Here is a 17129-nt window from a genome sequence, read left to right on the forward strand (position 1 = left end):
TTGTGCATAAAAGGATACTACTGAGAGAGGGAAAAGACAACACACAGAATGGGAGCAAATATTTGCCAATCATGTATCTGTTAAAGGTCTAGTATTCAGAATATAGAAAGAACTCTTACAAGGCAAGAACAAATATCCAAACAATTCAAAACATGAGCAAAGGTCTGGAACAGACATTTCTCCAAAAAGAAGTACACAAAAGGCCAACACCCTGCTGTTATCATGGACTATGAATGAAAAATTTGAAATGAAATGAAAAATAAAGCCACAAGAAATACCACTTTAAGACGGCTATTACAAAAAAAAAAAAAAAAAGCAAAGGAAAGGAAAATAACTGTTGATAAGAATCCGGAACCTTTGATATATTGCTTCTGGGAATGTAAAGTGGTACAGCTGATGTGGAAAAATTTTTGGTGTCCCATCAATAAGTTAAACATCAAATTACCACATGACCCAGCAATTCCACTCCTAGGTATGTACCCCCCAAATTAAAGACACTTGTTTAAACAAAAACTTGAATGTTCTACATGAATGTTCATAGCAGTACTATTTACAGAGCCCCAAAGTGGACACAACCCAAATGTCCAGCAACTGATGAATTAATACACAAAACGCAGTCTATCCACGCAATGGAATTCATTAAGCTGTAAAAAGAAACGAAGTGCTGACATGTGCCACCACATGGATGATCCCTGAAAACATTATGTGAAGTCGCAGAAGCCAGACACAAATGGCACCATATTATATAACTCCATTTATATGAAATATGCAGAAGAGGCAAACTCATAGAGACAGAAACCAGATTAATTGATGTCAGGAGCTGCAGGAGAGGAGGGAACAGAAAGTGACCGTTATTAAATATGAGAGATGGGGGGGGTTGACAAAAATATTCTGGAACATTGTGGTGATGGTTGCACGGCATTGGGAATGTACTAAATGCCACTAAATTTCACACTTTAAAATGGTTAGTATTGTGAATTTTATGTTATAGCTATTTTACTACAACTGGAAAAAGTTAGCGTATATCAGTCAGACTACAGCAAAGCAATGCCTCCACAAACAAAATAAATCAGCAAATTGATAGAGGTGTTGAGAGCTTTTAACTGGAATGATATAATTATCTCATCATGACATCACTTTGCACACAGATAGCAAGAATATGGTCTAGAATAAAACTTGTACATGTGGTCTCAACAAGAATACAGCACTTGTGTGACCGACCCTACATATACAGATGATCTTAGTGTGTTTAAAAGTTAATCAAAATACCCTTACCCCAGCCCTAGCCCTACACAGTGAGATTTTGGGGTAGTAGACTGACAGTTTTGTTGTTTGCATAGTTAGCATCTGCACTGCACAAAGAAAGGATACAACTACATTTTGTTAAAACTGCACTTTGTAAACATCAGGAAAAGGAAAGTGGAGTATAAGTCAATTCTGTATAGACTGTTTGAAACATGAATTTTATTTACTTAATATTAAGGCTTTGCCCCTTTTCCTGTAAGTCTTTTGGGATGCTGTGTAAAAGCTATTCTCACTAAATAACAAATAGTTAAGTCCATTCTCTGGTACTATGTACACATTTGGTTTTGTATTCTACTTAACAAGTTAAATATGCAGATCAAAATTACAATGAGGTACCACCTTACACTGGTCAGAATGGCCATCATTAACAAGGCTACAAATAACAAATGCTGGAGAGGGTGTGGAGAAAAGGGAACCCTTCTTCACTCTTGTTGGGAATGTAAATTGATACATCCACTGTGGAAACCAGTATGGAAGTTCCTCAGAAAACTAAATATAGAACTACCATAAGATCCAGCAATCCCACTTCTAGGCATATATCCAGAAGAAACTTTCATTCAAAAATATGCATGTACCCCTATGTTCATTGCAGCACGATTCGCAATAGCCACAATATGGAAACAACCTAAATGTCCATCTACAGATGAATGGATTAAGAAGATGTGGTACATGTACACAATGGAAAACTACTCAGCCACAAAAAAGAACAAAATAATGGCATTTACAGCAACATGCATGCAACTGGAGAGTCTCATACTAAGTAAAGTCAGTCAGAAAGATAAAGACAAATACCATATGATATGACCTAAAATATGGCACAATCAATCTATCTACAAAATAAGAACAGACTCACAGACATACAGAATAGACTTGTAGTTGCCAAGGGGGAGGAGGGAGGGAGTGGGATGGACAGGGAGTTTGGGGTTGGTAGATGCAAACCATGACATTTAGAATCGATGAGCAATGAGGTCCTACTATATAGCACAGGGAGCTATAGCCAATCTTTTGGGATAGAACATGATGGAAGATAGTATCAGAAAATATACTGATATATATTCATATATATCATTATAACATTATAAGTCAACTATAATAAAGATCAATGTGCATAGTTTTTAAAAAATAAATAAGCTGAAATATTTCCAAAAAAAAAAAAATCCAATGTGATTCCATTTACTATTTTGCCTGGATTTCTCCTAATAGGTTAGACATTCCAGCACTGTGGTTGTGTTGAGAGATTGGCTTAAAGGTTGTAGAACTGCCTGGTTTTCCCCTTGAACTGAGGAACATGCAAGTCTCCAACAGGTCCTTATTGTCAAAAGAGGAATAGGGTCATGTATTATCGCAATTTTACAAAAACCACAGATGGCCATCATCATTTCCAGCTGAGGAAAAGTTCAGAAGCATTTCTAGGATCTCACTACAGAATGTGGAGGAATCAGCCTCAAAGATACTCTTGCCTGGTTCCTAAGCCTTTCCACCTCACCATGCCGCAGTCCAAACTTCGCAGCCAGATGTTCAAAGCACTTCACAATCTGACACCACCTGTTTAAACACCTACTTTGAAACTTCATAACTTCCATTTCCCACTGCAGTCAGGCTGATCTTCCTTTCAGCTTTTAAACAGGCCTTTGCATTCCTGACTTCGAGCCTTATGTTATTTCCCCTTCCTCCTTTCACCGACTTTCCTGTCTCAGCATTGACAATCCTTCACCATCTTCAGAGTGCACTTCTGGCCCCAGATCATTTTCGAGAAAAGTTCTGGAACCACTTCAGCTCCTGTGTAATTGACATTCATTAAAAGTAGTAATAAATTTTGAAATAACAATAATAAATAGGATTTCCCGTCATGGTTCAGTGGTTAACGAATCCGACTAGGAACTATGAAGTCAAGGGTTCGATCCCTGGCCTCGCTCAGTAGGTTAAGGATCCGGCGTTGCCGTGAGCTGTGGTGTAGGTTGCAGACGTGACTCAGATCTGGCATGGCTGTGGCTCTGGTGTAGGCTGGTGGCTACAGCTCCGAGTAGCCCCTAGCCTGGGAACCTCCGTATTGCCACAAGGGTGGCCCTAAAAAAACAAACAAAAATAATAATAATAATAATAAATAAAAATAACTTTGAGACTAATTTTTTTATGACTAATTTGGGTCCTTAACCATTATGGGACATGATGGCTTGGTATAGTCCATTTCTATTTCACCCACTTTCTATAGCAAGGTCTGTATAACCTCAGCACTATAGACATTTGGGGCCAGATAATTCTTTACCATGGGGGGCTGTTTTGCATATTATAAAATATCTAGTGACATCCCTGGCCTCTACCCACTAGGTGCTCACCCTCCGACTGTGACATCCAACAAGATCTCTGACATTGCCAAACATCTCCGGGGCAGGGGGGAGGGAGAAAAAATATCACCCCCACGTGAGAATTACTCCAAGGGTTTCTCCATGAACTTCAGAGGCAAGAAAGGTGAGAATTACATGTCTCAGTCTCCATGACATCTAGATTCAGGACAGGAAATAGGTTCTGATAAGTAGGTGAACTTGTGCTACTAGATTTCAAAGGCTACAGTGAATGGGAACCATCTTCCTTTACCTTTGGCTATCTTCCGATGACAGAAAGGGTTAGGAGGATGCAAAATACCTCCGCAGCTGATAGTCCATGTCTATTCTCCTGAGTGTTGAGAAAGAGGGCTGTGTGTATGGGCATGGCTGGTCTCAGTGTTTCAGATCCCATTCTCTCGTGGGGTGAGGCATGGCTGGTCTCAGTGTTTCAGATCCCACTCTCTCGTTTTTGAGTATTAAGAGACAACTTCCATGATAGCCCAGTGCTAGCCATTTCCAGGTTCCAACTTCCTGATTCCTCAGGTGTCAAAATGAGGTCTTGAACACAATGGACCACTGGTATCTGGTTCCCTGGTGATCAGTTCTATAAGGTTAGAGGAGTTGGTCCCAACAGCCATTGAGAGTAAACTCTTGAGACCTTCCATGTTTTGTATGCACTTAGCTCAGTTCACCCATCTCTTTCTGAATAAAATAAGTGGCTTCTCTTTTTTGCGCTGAATCTATATAATGCCTTATCTGTGATTATTTTACTCTTTTTCTAACTTCCTTTCTTTCTGCGTAGTTAAGCTTCTTACATGGAGGAATCACATTTCTTTCTCTCATCTGCCTAACTGCTATTCAGAGCCCTGCTCAGAGTGGAAGTAGGAAAGCAATTTATTTGTGTTTGGCATTCACTGAAAACTCACTCAATGAATGAAATCTTGGGAGTTTCCATTGTGGATCAGCGATAACAAACCTGACTAGTATCCCTGAGGATGAGGGTTCGATCCCTGGCCTCACTCCATGGGTTAGAGATCCCTGGCTTCGCTTAGTGGATTAAGGATATGGCATTGCTGCAAGCTGTGGCGCAAATCACTGATACGACTCAGATCCTGCTTTGCTTCGGCACTGGTTTAGACCAGCAGGTGCAGCTCCAATTTGACCCCTAGCCTGGGAACTTTCATATGCAGCAGGAGCGGCCCCCAAAATAAATAAATAAATAAGACAAAATAAAATAAAATCTTGGAAGAAGGGGTGGGAAAAAAAGAGACACACTTCCCACCCCAGTTCTCTCTCTTCCATGGTGTGTTATAGAACCTGGACCTGCACATCTGATCTAGGACAGAGAAATTGCTTCTGGTGGAAAACTGTTGTGAGATTTCCTTACTAATGGTCTCAATCATACACTCCATTCTTTTTTTTTAATTTTTATTGTTATTATTTTTTTTGGTCTTTTTGCCATTTCTTGGGCCGCTCCTGTGGCATATGGAGGTTCCCAGGCTAGGGGTCCAATTGGAGCTGTAGCCACCGGCCTACACCAGAGCCACAGCAGCGCAGGATCCGAGCCGTGTCTGCGACCTACACCACAGGTCATGGCAACGCCGGAACCTTCACCCACTGAGCAAGGGCAGGGATTGAACCCGCAACCTCATGGTTCCTAGTTGGATTCATTAACCACTGCGCCACGACGGGAACTCCCATACACTCCATTCTAGGCAAATGGCCATGTAAAATATCCAGAATGCACTCTCTCACCAGAATAATATCAATCAGGCTTTTGGCTGTGCATATCTATTCGCTGATGCCTCCCAGGTTTACGCCTGCAGCCTGGCCATTCTCCTAGACACAAGCTTATATATATAAATGCCTATTTGACATCTTCATTTGGAAACATGTGCAAAACCAAACTCTTCTCCTAGCCCTGTCTGCTTCTTTCACTCTCTTCTGCTTCTTAGTAAATGCCAACATCATCTACTCATGTCAAAAACAACTAGAAATAATTACTAACTTCTCCCTTTCCCTCACCCTACACTGTCAGATTATCAGCAATCCTGTGTTTGAACTTAAAAATCTATCTAAAACCATCTCACTTCATCTCTGCTGCTTCCACCTTGGTCCAAGACACCATCACCTCTCATTTCCTTACTGGTTTCAATACTTTCCTTCTTTCTCCCTCATTGTAAGACAAAAATTGGACCATGGCTCTACTCTGTTTAGATCTGGTCAACAGCATCTCATCAGAATGAAATCAACACCCTTTAATCCAGTGATCAAAGCTTCACATCATATAGTCACTGCCCTGCTCTCCACACGAATTCTGCTTCATTCTCTCCTTATTCTCCATTCTGCAGCCCTGGGTCTTCTCTCTGTCCCCTGATTTCCCAAGCTCTTTACTACCCCAGGACCTTTGCCATTGCTTATCTTATCCCTACTCTGGCTCTTGGCATATTTCGTTCTTTTCCTCTTTCAGATCTTGGCTCACATGCTACCTTTCAGATTAGGTTTTTCTTGATCAGTAAGTGAACTCCCCGTCTAAGTCATTCGCTATGCCATCACCCCATTAATTTCTCCTAGCACTCATCAGTGTTTAAACTACTCTGCTCTTTCTCTGTTTTCTTGTTTATTGCCTACACCCCACCCCAACACTAGAATGGAACCCTCATTAGGGCAGAACCACGCATTTGTCTCACTGCTGCACCTGAACATCAGAAACAGAGCTGGGCACTGCCAGTCTTCAGAAAATAGTGGTTCAATGACTGAAGAGTGGAATGTGTTCTTATCCAGGTAATTTCACTATGGCAAAATACATATAACATAAAATTTACCATCTTAACCATTTTTAAGTGTTTCATTAAGAGCATTCACATCATTCTGCAACCATAGCTACCATCTATTGCCAGAACTCTTTTCATTCTGCAAAGCGGAAATTCTGTACCTATTAAACAGTAACTTCCTGTTCTTCCCTCCCTCCAGACCCTGGTAACTACCATTCTACTTTCTTTCCCTATGAATTTCACTACTCTAGGCATCTCATATAATTAGAATCATACAGTATTTGTCCTTTTGTGACCGGATTATTTCACTTAGCACAATGTTCTCAAGATGCATCCATGTTAGAGCATATGTCATGTTTTTCCTTTAAAGGCTGGATAACATTCCATTGCATATATATATATACCACACTTTGTTTATCCATTTATCCATCTACAGATACTTGGGTTGCTTCTTTCTTTTGGCTATTATGAATAATGCTGCTTTGAATATGTTTCCACAATTATCTCTTTGAAACCCTACTTTCAATTCTTTCGGAGATCTCCAAAAGATATATAAAAGATATATATATATATAAAAGATATAAATATATATATCCAAGATATATAAAAGATATATATATAAAAGATATAAATATATATATCCAAAAGATAAATATATAAAATATATAAATATATATATCCAAAAGATATATAAAAGATATATATATATATCCATATATATATGTCAAATATATATATATGACGTAATTGCTGGATCATATGGTCATTCTATTTTTGACTATTTAAGGAACTGCAATACTGTTTTCCATAGCAGATGCATTATTTTACATTCTCACCAACAGTGAACAAGGGTTCTAATTTTGCCACATTCTTTTTTTTTTAAAGGGCTGCACCCACAGCACATGGAAGTTCCCAGGCTAGGGGTCGAGCTGGAGCTACAGGTGCCAGTCTATGCCACAGCCACAGCATGCCAGATCCAAGCCACTTCTGCTACCTACACCTTACCTCATGGCAATACCAGATCCTTAATGCTGAGCGAGGCCAGGGATCAAACCCATGTCCTCATGGATATTAGTTGGGTTTGCCACTACTGAGCCACAACGGAAGCTCCCAATTTCTCCATATTCTTGCCAACACTTGTTACCTTCCATTGTATTTTGTTTTTATGGTAGCCACGCTAATGGGTGTGAGGTGGTACCTCATTGCAGTTTTGATTTATATATCCCTAATGACTAGTGATGTTGAACATCTTTTCTTGTTCTTTTGAGCACTTGCGTACCTTCTTCGGAGAAATGTCTGTTTAAATCCTTTGCCCATTTTAAAATCAGGTTTGTTGTTGCAGTTGAGTTGTAGGAGTTCTTTGTATGTTCTGGAGACTAAACCCTAACCAGATTATCAAATATTTTCTCCCTCTCTGTGGATTTCCTTTTCATTCAGTGGATTGTATTCCTTGATGCACAGTTTTAAGTTTTGGTGTAGTCCAATTTATCTATTTTCTTTTTGTTGTTGTTGTTGCCCGAGCTTTTGGTGTCATATACAAGAAATCATTTCTATAAAATGTCATAAAGTTTTCCCCCTATATTATCTTCAAAGAATTGTATAGTTTTGGCTCTTTTGCATAGATTTTTCACTGATTTTGAATTAATTTTGGTATATGGTATAAGAAAAGGGTCTAACTTCATTATTGAGCATGTGAATATCCACTTTCCCAGCACTGTTTTTTGGAAAAGACTGTCCTTTGCAATGAATGGTCTTGACATTTACAAAAAACATTTGTCTATGTGAGTTTTTCTGGGCTTTCTATTAATTTCATTGGTCTATACGTCTGACTTGATGCCCGTACAACACTGTTTTGATTATTGTGGCTTTGTAGTAATTTTGGAATCAAGAAGTGTGAGAGCTCCAACATTGTCCTTTTTCAAGATTGTTTTGGCTATTCAGGGTTTCAGGGTCCCTTGAGATTCTATTTGTATTTTAGAATGGATTTTTCTGTTTATGCAAAAAAAAAAATTTATTGGGATCTTGCATCGAACCTGTAGACTATTTGGAGTAGTATTGGCTTTTTCGCTGTATTAAGCCTGCTGTTGAGTTCTGTTTCATAGTATCTTGTTAAGACTGTTTTTGGCAATATTCCTCAGGGTCTGTGGTTTTCTTTTCTTGTAGAGGCTTTGTCTGGTTCTAGTATCACGGCAATGCTGCCCTCCTAAAAAGAGCCTGGGTGTATTCCCTCCTTTCCAATTTCTGGAAAAGTCTGAGGAGGACTAATGTCACTCTTCTTTAAATTTTTGGTAGAATGTGCCAAAGAAGCCATCTGGTCCTAGGCTTTGCTTTATTGGGAGGCTTTTTGTTACTGATTAAATCTCCTTACTAGTTATAGGTCTGTTCAGATGTTTTATTTCTTCATGACTGGGTCTTGATAGGTTGTGTTTCTAGAAATTGTCCATTTCATCAAGGTTATTCAATTTCTTGGCATACAGTTGTCCACAATCCTCTCTTACAGTCCTTTTTATTTCTGTAAAATTGGTGGTCATGACCCCTCTTTCATTTCTAATTTTACTTGTTTGAGTCCTTTCTCTTTTTTTTTCTAGCTAAAGGTTTGTCCATTTTGTTGATCTTTTCAAAGAAGCAATGCTTTGTTTTGTTCTTTATGTTTTTTAGATCTTTCATTTAAGGGGGGGGAGGGATGAAAAGAAAAGAAATGCTTTTAAGATAATTATAAACTTGACTGTAGGAAAGGAAAGACTTGTTGAACCAAAAGTGACATTGTCACTGTTTTGGTATCAATTGGAAAAAAAAACAAAAAACTTCTGGCATTCTTCATTTCAGACACAGCCAAGCCTGGAAAAGAGGGGCTTTATGGTATACTGTGTGAAATAGATAATTTTGAAGCTTATGTTTACATATGTGCTTACTATGTGTCTGACACTATTCTAAGCATGTTACATATATCAACTCATTTAATCTTCATAGTAACCCTGCGACAGAGGTATCATTAATAGTCCTGTTTTACAGATGAGTAAACTGAGGTATAGAGTTTAAGCCATGACTTGTAAATGTCAAAGCTGTGATTCCCAATGAGGGAGTCTAGCTTCAGAGATGCTACACTACTAATAAGTGCATCCTTTTAATGGATAAAATAAACACACAAATTCTGAATGCTATTCAGAAGCAATCAGTGAAATGGCTCTGAAACACACTATCCCACTCAGAATGCTTGTGCTTAGGGCTTTGGGGTCCAGGTTTTCCCTATTTCAAGCTTTCCTCCCAGTGATCCAGTGATGACTATATTATTTGCCACGCCTCTACAATCACCTTGACTCAACCAGTATCAGCATGGTGGTCTGCGATGTCAACGTGACACCATGCTGGGCACCTGGGGATACATGATCAGTATTACCTTAGGTAGTGAAACTTCTGCCCTTCCCACCTTCTGTGGCATCTCTCCCATTTTAAGACCTACTGTGCTCCCTTACTAAGGTTGCTTTGGATCCATCAAGTCCCTCAAATAAAACGTGACTGCTTTCTTTACTTCAAGGCTGAGCAATTTGGTAGGCCTGTTATAAAAGGTCATTCTTGTTATTTGTGGAGAACAATAGTAGCCAAAGCAAAACAGAGTGGGAGCCTCAGTGCCCTGGTGAGAACCTTCCTGGGAACTGGAGGAGAGGAAAGGGGATAGAAACCTACCTTGTCACAACGCTGGACCACGGACCTGAGGCAATAATCTGTAAGTACACACGCATATGCGCAGTAGTCATAGATTTCTTCTCCCTCCTGCTGGAACATCGACTCAGGCAGTGTTCACAGCCTGAGCCAGGTCGTTGCTAGTGAAGCAGAGATTTCAGGTGAGAAGTAAATGTGCAGAGCGGATGCAGTGACCTTTCTTATTCGCAGTGTTTTCATTCTGCAGCTTGCTCGGCAGGGACCCTGACATGAGACGCTCTGATGGCCCGAGGCTATGTTGGAGAGGAAATAAACGAGCTTGCCCTACTTCCAGAGGCGCTAGTAATCTGTGTGCAGCCCGGAACCTGGGCAGGGCAAGATGTGTGTGGCCGAGCGACCTCTAGTGCCTGCAAGTGGGAGCTGCAGCGCCTGCTTGGCCGGTTGGAGGGAGGCGGAGGGGATCCTGAGCTGAAAAGCACAGGGTGTGTTGTGACTATCCTGTTTGTCCAGCACCGTCCTGGGTGTTAGGGAGGATTCAAAGGAATTACAAGCAGGCAAACTTAAGGAGCTTATCCCCGGCCTGGGGAAATCAAAAAAGAGCAATAGGGTTTCCCTATTGACGTGGTGCCTTAGGAGAAGTTTCTGAGAAGGGAGAGAACACCATGGATCAGAGTAATCCAGGAAGCTAAACCTGGAAGGACCCATGGATTTTAGATGAAAAGAGGAAGGGCATCCCGGGATGGAAGAAAAGCAAGCCAGCAGGAAGAAAAACCTTGGCGACGTAGAGCAGAGATTTCTAATGAAAATATCGAACTGTCTGCGGAGTTGGGATGATTGACAGCTAAACCCAAGAAGAGAAGATCCAGCCCTCCCCCGGCTCTTCGGAAGAGGGCCTTGCTCAGGTCTCCACTGCAGAAAACCGCCTCACCACCTGGCCGGCGCAGCTCTTTCAGAAGGGAGCCCAGGAACTGCTCTTTTGCCCCAGAGTTGGGGCATGATGCCTGTGACAGGGAGCTCATGGGCTGCAAACTCAAATATTACCCGGCCAAATAGATAATACAAATGCCTGAAATAGACAAGAGTAGAGGATTCTGGCATTGCACGGATGTCTGCTTTCCTTTTACGTTTTGCAGTGACACTGAGCCAGCCTAGAGTCCTGAATGCGGCCGGAAGCGGTGGAGGCTTCCTACAATGGGCAGTGACAGTTGTTACTGTCAGGAATGCAGGTTCAAGTGCCAAGTATCCCAAGGCCGCGGGAGAAGAAGTTTATCTAAAATTTTAGGTGACATCTCTCCACGTTTAAATGTTGGGTCCACTTCTTAAAACATTATGCCGATCATCCAACCAAATATTTGCCTGCAGGCTGTTCCTTTTCCTAAAGGGTTCAGATTAATCCCAATTGTCCTGAAAAAATGTTTTTAGATCCTGAACTAAATAGACAATTTTTACTATAATTCTTCTGACTGGAGGGAAAATCACTGACTCTGGGGGCTTTCATTTCTTTTTGGTGAGAGAGGGAAGTGTTTTTTTCTCTGATGGGGGCCTTGAAAAGAGCTTGGGCTGAGTTCCGGAAAGCTTTTGCTCCCGTCTCTCTGCCCCTTGTGTGCAATTTGGGGGTCACCTTTCTCAGCCTCTTTTTCTTTAATTGATGTATAATGGACATATAATATTATGCATATTAGTTTCGAGTGTACAACATAATGATTCGATATTTGTCTATATTGCAAAATAATCACAAGTCTAGTTAGCATTCCTTACCAGAGTTACAATTTTTTTTCCTTATGATGAGAACTTTTAAGATTTCCTCTTAGCAACTTTCAAATATAGTGTAGTATCATTGAGTATAGTCACCAAGCTGTACATTTCATCCTCATGACTTATTTATTTTATAGCTGGAAGTTTGTACTGTTTGATCACCTTTATCCATTTTGCCCATCTGTCAACCACTGATCTGTTTTCCCTATCTCTGAGCTTAAGTTTTATTTTTTGTTTTAAGACTCCACATCTATGTGACATCATACAATATTTGAGCCTCTGTTTTCTCATTAGTAAAACTGGCAATCTATGATTCCTAAGGCATTATCTAGCTTTTAGATAGACAATTAGATAGACATTATCTAGCTTTTAGACAATCTATGACTGTCTATCTAAAAGGCACTGTCTAGCTCTAAAATTCTATGATTCTTGTTCCAATCTGACACAGGTTGTGTTTTCCAGCTGACCTCACCTTACAGAAAGCTCAGAGAGAGTTTCATTTTGGGTGCTGGATTCCTGCCACCCCTCAAGGGTGCCAGTGCAATGCAGCAAAATCATTGTCAACCCTTGGCCAGACATTAGAATGAACTGGAGAGTTTTGCAACAAACCAATGCTAGGACCTACTGAGAACCACCAGATAAAGTGAAGGGAACCCTGGGGATGGGTCCCAGGCATGAGGATGTGTTGATGGTTCCTTGGGTGATTTTAAGGTACAGCCAGGCTTCAGAGCCACAGGTGTAGACTTTCAACTTGGGATCTGAAATCTGACAAAACTGGGAGTGGAAAGCCATGCTGCAGCCTGAGGCAAAAGGAAAAAATTTGACCTCTATATATACTTATCAAAATGTCCTTCCCTAGTTCGGACAAAATGAAAAAAGTTAATAAAATCCCTGCAATCAGAAATCAAGACTGAGACATCATCAAACTCCTGGAAGAGAACATAGGCAAAACATTCTCTGACATCAACCTTACAAATGTTTTCTCAGGTCAAAGCAACAGAAATCAAAGCAAAAGTAAACCAATGGGACCTAATCCAATTGACAAGCTTTTGCACAGCAGAGGAAACCAAAAAGAAAACAAAAAGACAACTTACAGAATGGGAGAAGATAATTTCAAATGATGCAACTGACAAGGGCTTAATCGCTAAAATATGCAAACAACATATACAACTCAACAGCAAAAAAGCCAACAACCCAAATGAAAGATGGGCAAAAGACCTGAAGACATTTCTCCAAAGAAGATCTATAGATGGCCAACAAGCACATGAAAAAATGTTCAACATCACTGATTATTAGAGAAATGTAAATCAAAACCACAATGAGATACCACCTCCCACCAGTCAGAATGGCCATCATTAATAAGTCCACAAATAGCAAATGCTGGAGGGGGTGTGCAGAAGAAGTAACCCTTCTGCACTGGTGGTGGGAATGTAAGTTGGTACAACCACTATGGAAAACAGTATAGAAGTACCTTAGAAATCTATACATAGAACTACCATATGACCCAGCAATCCCACACTTGGGCATATATCTGGACAAAACTTGCCTTGAAAAAGACACATGCACCCGCATGTTCATTGCAGCTCTATTCACAAGAGCCAAGACATGGAAACAACCTAAATGTCCATTGACAGATGATTGTATTAAGGAGATGTGGTATACACATACAGTGAAATACTTCTCAACCATAAAAAGAACAAAATAATGCCATTTTCAGCAACATGGATGGAACTAGAGACTCTCATACTGAGTGAAGAAAGTCAGAAAGAGAAAGACAAATACCATATGATATCACTTTTATCTGGAATCTAATATATGGCACAAATGAACCCTTCCACAGAAAAGCAAATCATGGACTTGGAGAATAGACTTGTGGTTGCTAAGGGGGAGGGGGAGGGAGCAGGATTGGTTGGGAATTGGGGGTTAATAGATGCAGACTATTGCCTTTGGAATGAATAAGCAATGAGATCCTGCTGTGTAGCACTGGGAACTATATCTAGTCACTTATGATGGAGCATGATAATGTGAGAAAAAAGAATCTATACATGTATGTGTAACTGGGTCACCGTGCTGTGCAGTAGAAAATTGACAGAACACTGTAAACCAAACATAATGAAAAAAATTATATTAAAAAAAATAAATCAAGACTGTATATAAAGTCTGCCCAATCTATTCTACGGTCACCCTTGACCATCAATGCAAGGGGGACTCAAGGTTGATGTTCAGCTGGGAACCATGAGCTGATTGGAAACAACTGTTCCTGTTACACAATAATGCAGGATTGCAAAATAAACCAGCAACAGTATGTCTTTATTTAAAATTATGATTTTTGTTCATCATAGTTATTTTTGCATTCATTTAGACTTCTTAAAAAATACGCTGAATTTAAACACTATTTACCTTGATTACTGAGTTTTTTGCATCTCCTCCCTCTTACATGCTCCACCCGAGGAGATTGCATCACTCATCCCATCCTAAACCTAACTCTGGGTTTAAATCCTGCTTTGGCTCAGGTAAGTTACTTACCAATCTAAGCCTCACTTACTTGTGTGTAAGAGGCACTTAATGCCAGCCCATCCTTTACAGTGCTGTGAAGTTTAAATGAGGTAACATGGTGAAGTGCCCAAAATGAAGCGGGAAAAGTGCTCTCATAAGCACTAACATGGGCTGGCTAATATCATGTATAAAGATTGCACCATACCATGGCTACCATGGCTCTAATTTGCTTTTTCCAAGAAAGTTGACTCACCTGGGATTTTTCAGTCCTTGGATATACGATCAAGAGTTGTCTCAGCATTACAAACTGTCTCCAACCAAGAAGTCCTAGATAAAAGATGTTCAAGCTCTATAAAATCCTAGGGAATCCCCAAATAACTAGGTGTTATTTACAGCTGGACAATGCCTACACACATTGCCAGATGGGCATAATTATGTGAACCTGTTTCATACATCTGGATATGTGCAAATTTTAGTCAATTTAAAGAAAGAGTTTGTAGATTTAAAATGGTTGAGAATTACTCTTCTAAATCCTAGTTCTTGAAGTTTAATGTCTGTAAGAGTCGACTGGAGATGATCTTAAAATTCAGATTCTGATTCAGCCGGTATAACCGCTGAAGGTTCTGCATTTGTAACAAGCTCCCAAGCAGAACTGCCTACATAATTTGTGGGGCTTGATTCAAATGAAAATTTAGGACCTCTTGTTCAAAAATTAACAATTTCAAGATGGCGACCACAAAGCATTAATGCAAGGGACGAGTCCTTCCAAGCACGAGGCCCTGGTCCATTCCACGGGCTGCATGCCCAGGAAGCCTGCCCTGCTCCTGGGTGACAACAGTGCTGCTGGCCCATGGCCGTACTTTTGAGTAGCAAGGGTCTAATCAGCGGTGTCCGGCAATAATGGAAATTATTGTGATAATGGGAATGTTCCATATGTGTGCTATCCAAAATAACAGCCACAGAGCCGCATGGTGTTGTTGAGTAACCTGGAATATGCCTAGTGTGACTAAAACTAAAGCTTTAATTAAATGTAAATAGCCCCATGTATCTGGTGGCTGCTGGACGGGATGGCACAATTTTGTTGTCGGCCTTCTCCATCCGGAAGTTTCCTTTTCTAGCACACTGTCTGTCTCCAAGTTGCCTACACAACATTGCAGTCAAGAGAAGTCCCACCAGATCTTTTTCTTTATGCTTTAATAGATTTATTTGTTATTATTACAATTATTAGTATCATCACCATCATTATTTAATCTAACTGGTAATGCTATTCCAAATATTCTCATGGATGAGACTTGGCCTTTTGTTCTGGGAAATAATCATTTAAAAAAAATTTTTTTTTTACTTACCTTGTCATGGAAAAATATTGGCAATTTACATGTTAAAAGTTTCTTGTCTCTTTTCTCAGGAAATGATTGACAATCTCTGAGTGCTATCTGTGTCTTTTAAAACTAAAGTGGCTGACACTCTTCAGGCAGAGCACACTTTCTTGCATCCTTGAAATATGACTTGATCTCCCTGATGTAAAGATGGTTTTCAGGTGTCTGAGCCACTCCTTGAGCTTTTAACCTTCTGTGGTCAGACATCTTGTTTCTGGCAATTGAACTGAGCTTGTGCGTGGAATAAAGAACTTGTGTGAGAGCCACCAGACTTGCTATTATGAACCAAGGAGCCACTTCCATTCTGAAGGTTTTCTTTTGTTTTGTTTTTAATTTGGGCTAAGCGAAATCTTCAAACTGCTAAATTGCTGATCTCCACAGCGGTTTTCTGGTTTCCAAACTCTGTTCAAGACCTTAATCTTTCTTTCTGAAATAGGAGTAATTGGACTCTCAATGAGAGAGAGAGAGAGAGAGAGAGAGAGAGGAAGAAGGAGAGATATTTTAAAATCTAACTTCTTGAATCAAAGAAAGGGAGGTAAGAAGATGCTACCAGAAGGTGGGGAAACCAGGAAGAAAGAAAGGAATGTGAAAAGGGTCTCATTTAAGAATAACAGCCAGAAACCAAAATTCCATCCAATAGGAATTTATAAGTACCAAGAAAAAAGGAGTTCCTGTCGTGGCGCAACGGAAATGAATCCAACTAGGAACCATGAGGTTGTAGATTCAATCCCTGGCCTTGCTCAGTGGGTTAAGGATCTGGCATGGCCATGAGCAGTGGTGTGGGTTGCAGACGCAGCTCAGATCTGGCATTGTTGTGGCTCTGGTATAGGCCAGCAGCTGTAGCTCTAATTGGACCCCTAGCCTGGGAACCTCCATATGCCGTGGGTGTGGCCCTAAAAAGCAAATAACAATAACAACAACAAAAATAAGTATCAAGAAAAAAAAAACAGCCTTTGTTTCTGTGACTGCTTTTTCTTTGGCTCTGTAGTTAGTATATGGCTCTCGACATCAAAGCACAAAGCACAGGAGGGATTAAACAGTCTCCAAATGGGTCACTGCTTGGCAGCCCTGAGATATGAGACATGCTGTTTAGAGACGTAACACCTCGAAACAGACCCAGGAATCTATAAGAAGTTAGTAAATGATAGAGTGACACTGGAGGAAAAGGTAGTGTTACCCAAAACGTTAAGTCAACTGGCCAAACATTTGGGGAAAATAAATATTTCTCAATACTTATGTTCTACAACAAAATAAATCCCAGATGGATTGAATATTTATGTGCTAAAAATAAACAACCCCCCAAACTATAAAAGTGCTGGCGGAAGAGTGGAATTTCAAGGTCAGGGGAGAGGGAGTTCTTAATTTGACCACAGTTTATTCTCCCACTGGCAGTGCAAGAGTTCCATGTCTGCAAATCCACACTAATACCTGATATTATC

The 17129-nt window shown here is 40.2% G+C and overlaps 1 long non-coding RNA gene across 1 annotated transcript in view; it reads right to left on the bottom strand.

Annotated features, from left to right (window-relative positions):
- The window catches only part of LOC110261787, a 39289-nt gene extending 26494 nt beyond the window's left edge, over positions 1-12795 (bottom strand). Inside the window, exon 1 of the long non-coding RNA XR_002346329.1 lies at positions 10088-12795. This is a non-coding gene — a long non-coding RNA (uncharacterized LOC110261787). The remainder of the gene's footprint in view (positions 1-10087) is intronic.

Source organism: Sus scrofa, chromosome 7 (genome assembly GCF_000003025.6).
Source record: "Sus scrofa isolate TJ Tabasco breed Duroc chromosome 7, Sscrofa11.1, whole genome shotgun sequence".
Lineage (NCBI taxonomy): Eukaryota > Metazoa > Chordata > Mammalia > Artiodactyla > Suidae > Sus > Sus scrofa.